Here is a 12,102-nt window from a genome sequence, read left to right on the forward strand (position 1 = left end):
CTTATTCACCTGTAGGGAAAAAAGAACTTCAAGAGAGCAGTAGAACTTAAGATGGGAAATCTGGATGGAATAGCACGTTGAGCGGTGGATGAAGCTTTCTATAACCTCCGACGGACCGGGATCCAAATATTTGCAGGCATCAGAAGAGGTTTTGGAGCCAGGGTAGGAAGTTGAAGATCTTCATCAAGAATGGGTGGAAGACCTAGTTTGCGTACAAAGGCCCCACATTTATGGAGATCCATTATAGAGTATTGTGTTCCATCTCTTGAGGCAGAGAGTCAGAAAAGGAAACCCCACCGATATGCAACTTGATGGTATTGGGGATGAGCAGTTATAGGGCGAAGGTTATGTCTCTTTACCAGAGTGATGGGTGAGAGATCACTGAAGTTTTGAATCTTGGATCCTTTAACCACTTAAGCCCCGGACCAATTTACAGCCAAAGGACCAAGCCCCTTTTTGCGATTCGGCACTGCACCATTTTAACTGACCATTGCATGGTCGTGCGACGTGGCTCCCAAACAAAATTGGCATCCTTTTTTTCCCACTAATAGAACTTTCTTTTGATGGTATTTGATCACCTCTGTGGTTTTAATTTTTTGCGCTATAAAAAAAATAGAGCGACAATTTTGAAAAAAATTCTATACTTTTTACTTTTTGCCATAATAAATATCCCCAAAAATATATAAAAAAACGTTTTTTTTCCTCAGTTTAAGCCGATGCGTATTCTTCTACATATTTTTGGTAAAAAAAATCAGAATTAATGATTATTGATTGGTTTGCGCAAAAGTAATAGCATTTACAAAATAGGGGATAGTTTTATAGCATTTTTATTAATATTTTTTTTACTAGTAATAGCAGCGATCAGCGATTTTTATTGTGACTGCGACATTATGGTGGACACATCGGCCATTTTTGACACATTTTTGGGACCAATGTCATTTATATAGCAATCAGTGCTTAAATGCACTGATTCCTGTGTAAATGACACTGCCAGTGAAGGAGTTAACCACTAGGGGACAGTGTAGGTGTTATGTATGACGTTATGTGTTTTTTTATTGTAGGGGGTGTGGCCTGGCATGTGACATCACTGATCGTCTTTCCCTATAAAAGAGAACAGACGATCGGTGACAGCCACAGTAGGAAGCACGGGGAGAGGTTTGTTTACACAGACCTCTCCTCGTTCTTCAGCTCTGTGACCCGATCGCAGGACACCAGTGTCGATCGGGTCCACTGGTCCCGCGGCCACGGTCACGGAGCTCAGGACGGGTTGGGAGCACGCTGCCGGTGGCGTCCTCCCGTCCCACAGCTGGGCACTTAAAGAGCAATGTACAGGTACGTGCTTGTTCCCCGCCGTGCCATTCTGCCGACATACATCGGCGTGAGGCGGTCCTTAAGTGGTTAAAGTCTATGCGAGTTTTGTTACGTGAACCACTGTGGGAGCTTCTTTACTTTCGTAATATTGGGAACGTACAATAATATCTCTCAGGTTAGATCCAGGTGGTGGCTTAGGAGCTAAGGATCTATAGGCTCTGTCAAGCCCGGGACCACCTGGGGAGCGCCCCTAAATATATCAAGCGTGGGAAGATCCACCAATGTCACGCCGTGTAACAGGGGGAAGATCGCCATGCTTCAGACTGCCGGAACTCTGGCATTGACACACAGTCAGTTCCCCCATTGAACATGTGCATGGTAAACACAGCCTGTGCATGGCGGCATCAGGAAGGCGCCACGCGCACAGTGTGGAATGCGTGACATCAATGTGCGGTAACGGTGCATCTGTCCTCCCCAGCAATAAGAAGTGCAAGGGGGAGGGGGGATGTCCGGAAGGCACGTCACAGCCACTGTTTGGGGCCCCACCACCATACCAGCAACACATTAAACTCCAGTTGGTTTATTGGGGTTTTATACTTTACCCCCAACCTTGTTTTTGTTTATTTGCTATTTATCCTCTTATCTCTACAATAACTTTTTACAGATATCACAAGCGCTTGCTCCTGACGAGTGACATTTAAGCCACGAAACGTGTAGAGCTACTGGTTGCCATGTACTTACCAACCATATGAAAACTCTTCAAGCGATTATGTAATTTATCCCCCCAGGTCCAGTAAAACCATAGGTCCTGCAGGCAATACCATTTAAATTAATTTTTTTACCTACTCTTTTTGAGGTGAATTAAGGAATGGAATGTGTTTATATTATGAAATATTACCATTAACTTTATTGTTGGTAATTTGTTTATTGCATATTACTGTTAATATTATTATATACTTATATGGACTGTGTCCAACGGTTTAATCATTATATGTACGTAACCGTTTATTATTGTCACTATGTATATGTTTACTTTTAATTGAGCTTTCCAATAAAATTCCTTATATTCATCCTAGTACTCTCTTTCTGCCTGGTGCTTCATATAAAGTCCCACCCTCCCTGTCAAATATAGCCTTCTCTCTCACTATTTCTCATTGAGAAACTGGACACTATCACCCAACATTCTAAATCCTTAAAACATTTTATTGACAGATGGTGCGGCTTCATGGAACACTCCTTTTCTCCATCAGAGATTTCTGTTCACATGACTCCCTTCCATTATATGGACTGGTATCTGCATGCAGACCTTGCCAATACATTGGGCAAACTAAAGCACAGAGCCCCCCTGCCCCAAAGCACCCACTCCCCATGTTGAGGGCATGTGGACTGGTATGGTTCAGGAGGGATGGGGTGCTCACCCATCCCCCTACCTTTTTCTGACCTGCCAGGCTGCATGCTTGAATAAGGGTCTTCTTTTTAAATAGCCGGTTGCTGGCAATTCTAACCGCAAGTAATTTATGGGATTTTTTTCTTTAGAAATATCAATTTTTCTTTAACATGTCCTGTATATGCTACAAATGCGCTACTTTACATATACATTAAGGAGACCCCCCTGGCACGATATTTAAAGGAATTTTTCATTTTTATTGTTGCACTTTAAGCATCAATAAAATCACTGCTCCTGAAAAAACGATTGTTTCTAAAAAAATGTTATTATCGATACATGTTGCCCAGGTCAGTATCCCAGACCCTCATATGCCTTTTATGGCCTATTACTTGCATATAAGACTTCTGGGCACTTTTGATCTTTCCTGTTCAGCTCCCAAAGACTTCAATGGGGTTCACTGTTCGGGTTAGAACAATTGGTGCCGAACACCCCCCTGCTTGATTTGTGGCAGAGCTCCTGAACAGGAGAGTGTTTGGCCCATCCCTAATGACAAATTGTTCACTTTGAACATCTAATCATTCAAGGAAAATATAAAAAAAAATTAAATTTAAAATGAATTCATTCATTTTTAATTTTTTTTTTTTTTAATATAGATTATGTTTGCTCGAACATATTTGAATGATTGAAGTTGGCAGAGCTTCCACTCATTGCATAAGCTAAGTGAATATTCACTCTGCGAAACTTGCAACCTCTATATTTAGTAAGTCAACACTACTGTACCTGTAGAAATCTGCAGAAAAAAACTGAAATCACTATATATTTAGGTTGTATGCTTCTACTTATAACTAAAATTGAATGGCCTGACCCTTTAACATCACAGCAAAAATAATGACTGTGAAACAAGTCTTTTTCTTTTCATGTTTAACTTTGATTCTGGCTGTTCTCATGATTATTTTACAACACCAGGCTTTATGTGCAACGTTGCACTGGTAAGATAACCTGGGAAAGTCTATTTGAAACAAGACATCCAGTTTTCCATTTTAGTTTTTTATTTTTGTATCAACTTTTGGACTTCCAAAAAAAGAATATGGTCTTTCTTTTTATTAACTGTTCTAACTGTACATGTGTGTTATTTATAGTTAAAACAGCAACATGTAATGTAAATTATATATGCGTGTTAGTTATGTGACCTTTTTAACATCAGAAAACTCCACTTTACATTAAATTGCTTTTGACTTTTTGAGCTATGTGCTGTAAAGTGCCAGAAGAAAGGTTTACAGTAACTGTGTGTAACAGTGAAAGAATTGTAAAATAGTACAAGTGCAAAATTGAAGAATATGGTACAGTATATCCTCTTCAGATTCTTGATTCCTGTTAATTGTAGAAATTTTTAACAATAGGTACTGAGGTTTATTTTTTTTTCCATAAAAGATTTTTAACCAGGGAAGTAGGTCAAGAGAGTCAGGTGTAAAGGAGTTCCCAAAACTTATCAATTTTTTTTAGGCCTATGTATATTACAATCTGCTATTCTAGTAAGGTGGCACGCCATGTAATACCAATATATCTCTGGCAGTCCAATACCTCCTTTAGTTTTGTGAAGTGTTAGTCTGGTATATTTAATACGTGGAGGGTGCTTCTTCCAACTAAGGGCTGAACAGGCTTTCTTATAGCTCAAGAAGAAGTGCAGCGGAAGGTGTATCGGGATAGATTGGATTAGGTACAGAATGCGTGGGAGGATGATCATTTTGATTAGGGTTGAGAAACCATGAGACATTCAATCCCATCCAGTCCCTCAAGTGATTTAGTGTCTTGAGGAGGGCCTCATGAAAGTTCTTTATGTAGAGGTCTGACAGACTAGATGGGATCCGAATACCAAGATACGTTATCGCATCCACTTCCCATTTAAAATATTCTTGGCAGTGAAGTATTTCTTGCGAGGTAAGGGATAGGTTTAAGGCTTGGGATTTCGTATAGTTGATTTTAAGATTGGACAATGTACCAAAGATATCAATTTCTTTGAGAAGGTTGGCTAACAAGATTTGGAGGGATGTTAGAGAGAGCAAAATGTCATTAGCGAAAGCTGAGACTTTGTATTCCTTGTCATTCACCTTCACTCCTCGTATGTTGTTTCGTATTCTATTGAGAAAGGGTTTGAGAGTCAGAACATATATTAGGGGAGATAGGAAGCATCCTTGACGTGTGCCGTTGGAGATAGAGAAGACGCTAGACAGGTGGCTATTGACACTCACAACTGCTGTGGGGCAGGAGTATAGGGACATAATATGCGTCATCATGCGGGTCTCCAGGCCCAAAGCCCTGAGTACTTTGTGCATATAGTCCCAGGCCACTCTATCGAATGCCTTCTTTGCATCCAATGAAAGGAAAAAGACTTTGGAGTTCGAGGTTCTTAGCCAGAGGTGGATGTTTAGGGTACGGATTGTATTGTCCCTGTCCTCCCTACCTGGAACAAATCCCAACTGGTCCCTGGAAATAATGTCAGGCAGTAGGGGAAGTAAGCTATTGGCAAGAATTTTCATATACAGCTTAATATCCACGTTTAAAAGAGAAATTGGCCTGTAGCTAGCTACCTGGGTGGGATCCTTTCCTTCCTTAGGGATAACAGAAATATGGGCTGACAAGATGCTACCCGGAGACAAAAGAGGGTCCGCCAATGCGTTGAAGATGGAGAGAAGCCTAGGGGCAAGGATGCCAGTGAACAGCTTGTAATACTGGAGAGTGAAACCGTCTGGTCCTGGGCTCTTACCCGCTTTCATTTGTTTAATGACAGTTTCTAGTTCTATTCTCGAAAGGGGGCTCTCCCTCTCTTGAACCTGTTGGGGGGTTAAAGCTTTTGGACTGTATTGAGCAAGGAATTAGTTCGGGTTTCAGAGGGATTGTGATTTCTCGGGTCAGTGTGTAAGTTATACAGTTTTGAGTAAAACCTCTCAAATTCAATGTCTTCATTCCTGGTCAGAAGATCTCCATGCTTGTTGCATATGTGGTGAATTATAGTGAAAGATTTGGAAGCTTGAACTGAGTGGGCAAGTAAGTGACTGCTTTTGTTACCATGCTCAAAGAAGATTCTCTGGCCAAGAATGTATCTCCATTTAGTGATCTTACCAAGTTCCTCTAGGAGCAAAGAGCGGGCATGTATGAATTCCCGAAGGATAGACTGTGCTTGTGTCTGCTTGTGAATTAATTCTAGTGATTTGATAGTTCTTGTCAGTGCGTTCATCTTTTCTTGGGATTCTTTTTTGATTTTTGCTGCTATGGACAAGTAGATGAACTGTGCCGTGTGTTTCGTGAAGGAGGACAGTACATGGGGGATATGAACCCAAGACGTGGGGGAGGAACAATCGAGAGGGAACGGAGCCACAGAAGAAGGGAATATTGGTGTAAGATAGGGTAAAGGAAGGGGAAGGGGGGAAGGAGTATTGAACTCGTTGAAAGATGGAGGAGGGAAGGGAGGCAGACTGTGGGGAAATAAGGGATGTGGAGAGAGTGGAGGGAAGTGAAGGGGATAAAAAGAGGCAAAAATGAAGAGGGAAAAGCAACACCAGAGGTGGTGACAGGCAAGCTGTTCCACCTAAAGAAAAAGGGGTGGGGATGTCAGCAAAAGTCCAATAAGACCGCTGTGTGGAGACGAAGGGGCGGATGGAAACCACAGGGTCTCTGCGGGTCAGGGGACACAAGTTAGGGAGCTTTTTTGGAACAAATGTGAGAGGAATGTAGTGGGGAGCCATCTGAACAGGAACGCCATTGTTCAGTTATCATTCAAAATGTAGAACATAAACAATAATATAACCCTCAGCTCATATTTCCTTATTGGGTATTCTAGTAAATTGTGCTTCTACCAACAATATATGCATTTTAGTTTCCGTTAACCTTACAAACACTAAATAAAGGGAAGCTGGAGATGTGGATCTTTCTTTTCCTGGGCAATCATCGGTGATAGGCGTTGATTGTGTGGAGGACTGCCCGTGGGAGAAGAACGTCCTGGACAGCCAAACATATAGAGCCAAAAGAGAGGGACACAAAACACAGGGAATACAACCGGGTGGCAAAAATTGGGTTAACGAGTAACTTACGTTAATGTTGTGTCTGTTAAAGTGTTCTTTATGTAGCCAGGCGGTCTCTCCTTGTGGATGGCGAGGAGGGTGAGCCTGGCCTGCCGTGGTAAAGATCCCGGTGGGATGACCGGGCATTCGGGAAGTGTTGATCTGCTCTCTGTTTGCGAGACCTCTGGCGTTGAGCTTTCGGAGATGGGTTGAGGGAGACTGGCAGCCATGGTTCCAGGGGAAAGTAGAATGCGTACCACTCCGGAAGTTCTATTTGTGGGAGATCAAGTTGGTCGCAGAACATATGATGGTCTTCCGGTGTGCGGAGGATTGCAGATCGCCCTCTGGCGGATGCTGATAGAGTGAAGGGGAATTTCCAGCGGTTCTGTATATTTCTTCAGCGCAGCGTTTCCAGCAGGGGGTGCAGGGCTTTTCTGTTTTGTAGAGTGATCTGCGATAAATCTTGAAAGAGTTTGATCTCCGCTCCATTGTGTAGAATGCGTCCTCTTTCCCTTGCTTTTTGAAGGATTTCCTCCTTCAGAGGGAAATTGACAATGTAGCATATCACATCTCTGGGTGGTTCATTTTCTCGGGGTGGAGGGAGCAAAGCACTATGAGCACTTTCCATCTCAATAGGAGAATCTGCTGGGCGGTCAATTGGTTATTAAAGATTGCACACAGAGTTTCTTGCAGGTTTCCAGGGTCGCCACTCTCAGGGATTCCCTGCACTCTAATGTTGTGCCTTCTTCCTCGGTTATCGAGGTCCTCGATATGCCTATGGAGGTCTAGAAGATAGGGTAGCTGGGAATCATGAGAGTGATGTACCTGACTGATGGCTGCTGCATGGATCTGGGTCATCTGTTCCACTTCTCCAATGCGATGTACTTTGATTTGAGATCTGCTATGGCTGCTGTGAATGTGTTTTTGATATCCAGCGCAACTTTCTCTAGATTGAGAAGGCTGGGAGGAAGAGCGTAATCTGTTCCCCCCGCCCTCTACGTGCCTGGGTCCGCGGTAGGCGAGGTCGGTGTCTGGGCCTGCATGGCCGCGTGTGCGGACATGCGCTGAGTCCGAAATAGCTCCGGTATGTTCCTGCAGAGTTGCGTACCGGGTTCCGGAGTAGCTCGGGAGGTGGAGGAGCTTCGGGTGGACCTGCTCATGCTGTTTTATCGAGAGTTTGGCAATGTGGATTCCTCACTTGGTTAATCTCGGTCCCCAGGTCGCAGGAGCTCTTAAGTTAAGCTGCTATCTTGGTCACCGTCCAGGCCACGCCCCCACTGAGGTTTATTTTTACCCTAATACATTTTCTTTCCCTTTTGGCTTCATATTTGATTATTGTTAGCACAAATAAGGGTACATTGGGGATCTGGTGGTCTATAGAAATTTTGACATTTTTTAAGTGCACCCTGAAAAAAATACCCTTGTTCAGAACAGGGTTCCAAGACCTTTCAACCAAATGACAGCAGTGGGATTTAGTTCATTTAATGCTGAGGATATTTACTAAAACTAAATCCCACAGCAGTGGGATTTAGTTAATTTAATGCTGAGGAGATTTACTAAAACTGGTGCACACAGAATATGGTGCAGCTGTGCATAGTAACCAATCTGCTTCTAGGTTTTAGTGTAGGTTCACACTGACTGTGGGTTAGAAATCATGCAAGTTCAGCTGAACTCACATGATTTCAAACTGGCAATGCAGTCCAACTTCGGGGGCAATTTGACAGACATCTGTGCAAGTCCATGCACAGATGTCTATTTAAATCGCCCCTGAAGTCGCCAAAGGTAGTACAGGAACTACTTTTGGGAATCGGTGTGGTGCCGCAAAGTCGGCGTTGCTCCAGTTTGGACGGTGCTATTGCCAGCAATAGCTGCCAATTTGGCATGCGATTTGACATGTCAAATCTCATGCCAAATTGGCCCGATGTGAACGTGGGCTAATTGTCAGAACTTAATTGAACAAGCTGAAGTTAGAAGCTAATTGGTTGCTTTGCACAGTTGTGCTAGATTCTGTATGCACTTGTTTTAATATGTAATTTCCCCTGTGAATCCTTAAAAAGACTGTGAATACTTACTTCTCCAGGGGCCAGGGAGTCCAAACTCCTGCTTCTTGGAAGAGTGCTGCAACCTCTGGCAAAGTCTTCAGTATTCAACACTCAAAGAAAGTCTAATGCCTGTGTGCTCCACTGCTCTCTGTGGTTCCTTCCTCTAACCAAAACATCACTATACTTAGCAGTGACATCAGTGTCAACCTTCTACATTATACTATCAATTCCCTTTGCACTGTCAGAAGAGCCCAGTGATGCAAAAGAGGCTGAAAAAAAAATCTGTCTAACTATGTGTGGAATGCTAATAGAACTCTTCCGAGCCATTATCACCTCTGTGAGGCCAGCATCTGAGCTTGTGGTCTTTTTAAATTTTTTGCATTGAATAAAAGTGGTGTTGAGGTCTTGGACTTTCTGTTTGTTAAAGGTAAACCGAGGTTTAAATGCCATCCTTGCCCTTGTTTATTCCACCATGGCCTTACAATGGAAAAAATAATTAAATAATGCATCAGCTATGTCAACTATGGCAATAGGGGTGATAAATAGATAGTGCTTTGGTGCACACACCTGTAATGCACAAATATGCAGTGACAAGCTGCATACAAAGGGCAATTTTGCCTATGCCTTTCCATAGGGGTGAGCTGGGCGTTCGAGTCGAACGCATGTTTCGACTCGAACACCGGCTGTTCGCCCGTTCGGCAAAGCCAGAACTTTGTGGGCTGTTCGTGCCATATTCGTGTGGCGCTCACGGCCCACAATGCACTGCACCATTGCAGTGCATTGCTGGCTGATGATTGGCCAAGCATGCACTGTGACCCGCATGCTTGGCCAATTACAGTTCCAGCAGTGAGGAGAGCCATAATTGGCCACAGGCAGGAGGCCTGTGGCCAATTATAACTCAGGGGGTTTAGTACATGCCCCACACTATATAAGGTCAACTGCATGGCGGCCTTGTGTAGTGTGTTGTGGAATTCAGAGAGATAGGATAGGCAGGGACAGTGTCTTCTTTTCTTGTGATTGAACTTAGCGCAGTTAGAGTTGGTGTATTGTGCCTCCTGCACCGTATACACCTGAAACTCCCCCAATTGCTGGTGTTGTTCTGTTTCTATACCACAGGCATCTGCAGCAGTTACAGTGGGTGTATTGTGCCTCCTGCACCGTATAAACCCAAAGCTACCCCCAATTGCTAGTGTTGTTCTGTTTCTATACAATAGGCAGCTGCAGCAGTTAGAGTTGGTGTATTGGGCTTCTGCACAGTATACACCTGAAGCTCCCCCAATTGCTGGTGTTCTGTTTCTATACCACAGGAAGCTGCAGCAGTTACAGTGGGTGTATTGGTATACACCTGAAGCTACCCCTTATTGCTGGTGTTGTTCTGTTTCTGTAACACAAGCACCTGCAGCAGTTACAGTGGGTGTAGTGTGCCTCCTGCACAGTATACACCTGAAGCTACCCCTTATTGCTAGTGTTGTTCTGTTTCTGTAACACAGGCATCTGCAGCAGTTACAGCGGGTGTAGTGTGCCTCCTGCACAGTATACACCTGAAGCTACCCCTTATTTCTGGTGTTGTTCTGTTTCTCTAACACAAGCACCTGCAGCAGTTACAGTGGATGTATTGTGCCTCCTGCACAGTATACACCTGAAGCTACCCCTTATTGCTGGTGTTGTTCTGTTCCTATACCACAGACAGCTGCAGCAGTTACAGTGGGTGTATTGTGCCTCCTGCACAGTATACACCTGAAGCTCCTCCAATTGCTGGTGTTCTGTTTCTATACCACAGGAAGCTGCAGCAGTTACAGTGGGTGTATTGGGCCTCCTGCACAGTATACACCTGAAGCTACCCCTTATTGCTCGTGCTGTTCTGTTTCTGTAACACAAGCACCTGCAGCAGTTACAGTGGGTGTAGTGTGCCTCCTGCACAGTATACACCTGAAGCTACCCCTTATTGCTAGTGCTGTTCTGTTTCTGTAACACAGGCATCTGCAGCAGTTACAGCGGGTGTAGTGTGCCTCCTGCACAGTATACACCTGAAGTTACCCCTTATTGCTGGTGTTGTTCTGTTTCTCTAAGACAGGCATCTGCAGCAGTTACAGTGGATGTATTGTGCCTCCTGCACAGTATACACCTGAAGATACCCCCAATTGCTGGTGTTGTTCTTTTTCTATACCACAGGCATCTGCAGCAGTTTCAGTCGGTGTATTGTGCCACCTGCACAGTATACACCTGAAGCTATCCCCAATTGCCGGTGATGTTCTGTTCCTATACCACAGGCATCTGGAGCAGTTACAGTCGGTGTATTGTGCCACCTGCACAGTATACACCTGAAGCTACCCCCAATTTCTGGTGTTGTTCCGTTTCTATACCACAGGCATCTGGAGCAGTTACAGTCAGTGTATTGGGCCTCCTGCACAGTATACAACTGAAGCTACCCCCAATTGCTGGTTTTCACATCTCCCTGCAGGCCATTAGTATGTCTGGAAGACCAACAAGGAGAGGCACACAATCACAAGCCAATAAAAGGGGGCAATGCTCTGTGTCTAGATGCAACATTGCTGGTCGTGGACGCGGTGCATCGTCGTCAGCACGTGGCCATGGGACACACTTGTCCTTATTTTTGGCAGTTGGACGTGTTGAGCCGAAACATTCTGAAGACTTGGTAGAGTGGATTCCCAAGCCCTCCTCATCCTCTCTCACCCAGGCTCAGGGTACTGGCAAAGCAGCTGCCAACGCTTCCTCTTCTCTCATCTCAATGTCATCAGTCACTCCTTCCCTAGACCCACCATGTCCTCCTGAGGTGTCCCCTGAACTGTTTGAGCACGGTGTTGGGTACATGCTCCAGGAGGATGCTCAGCATTTTGAAAGCTCTGATGATGATACCCAGCTAGAGGAAGGCAGTAGCGTGAGCCCAGAGAGAGGGGATGCTCAATAAGGACAGCAATCTGGCAGTCATGTTCCACCAGCTGCAGCATACTGCCAGGTTTGCTCCAGTGATGAAGAGGGAGGGGATGATGAGGTCACTGACTCCATGTGGGTGCCTGATAGGAGAGAGGAGGAGGAGGAGGAGGCACATCTCCTACGAGGCAATGGGGCCAGCTTAAGGGCAGCACACTGACTGAATCACACCGCAGAGCTCCGCCTGTGCAGGGCGATGTCTCTGCTCGTTATTCCAAAAGTTCTTTGGAGTGGGCCTTTTTTGAGATGAGTGCATCAGATCGCACTGCTGCTATTTGCAACATATGTCTCAAGCGTATCGCATGGCCAAAACATCAGCCGCTTGGGCACCACATGCTTGACCAGACACATG

This window comes from Lithobates pipiens, unplaced genomic scaffold (genome assembly GCF_037356315.1).
Source record: "Lithobates pipiens isolate NorthernLeopardFrog02 unplaced genomic scaffold, aLitPip1_a1.2 Scaffold_8, whole genome shotgun sequence".
NCBI lineage: Eukaryota > Metazoa > Chordata > Amphibia > Anura > Ranidae > Lithobates > Lithobates pipiens.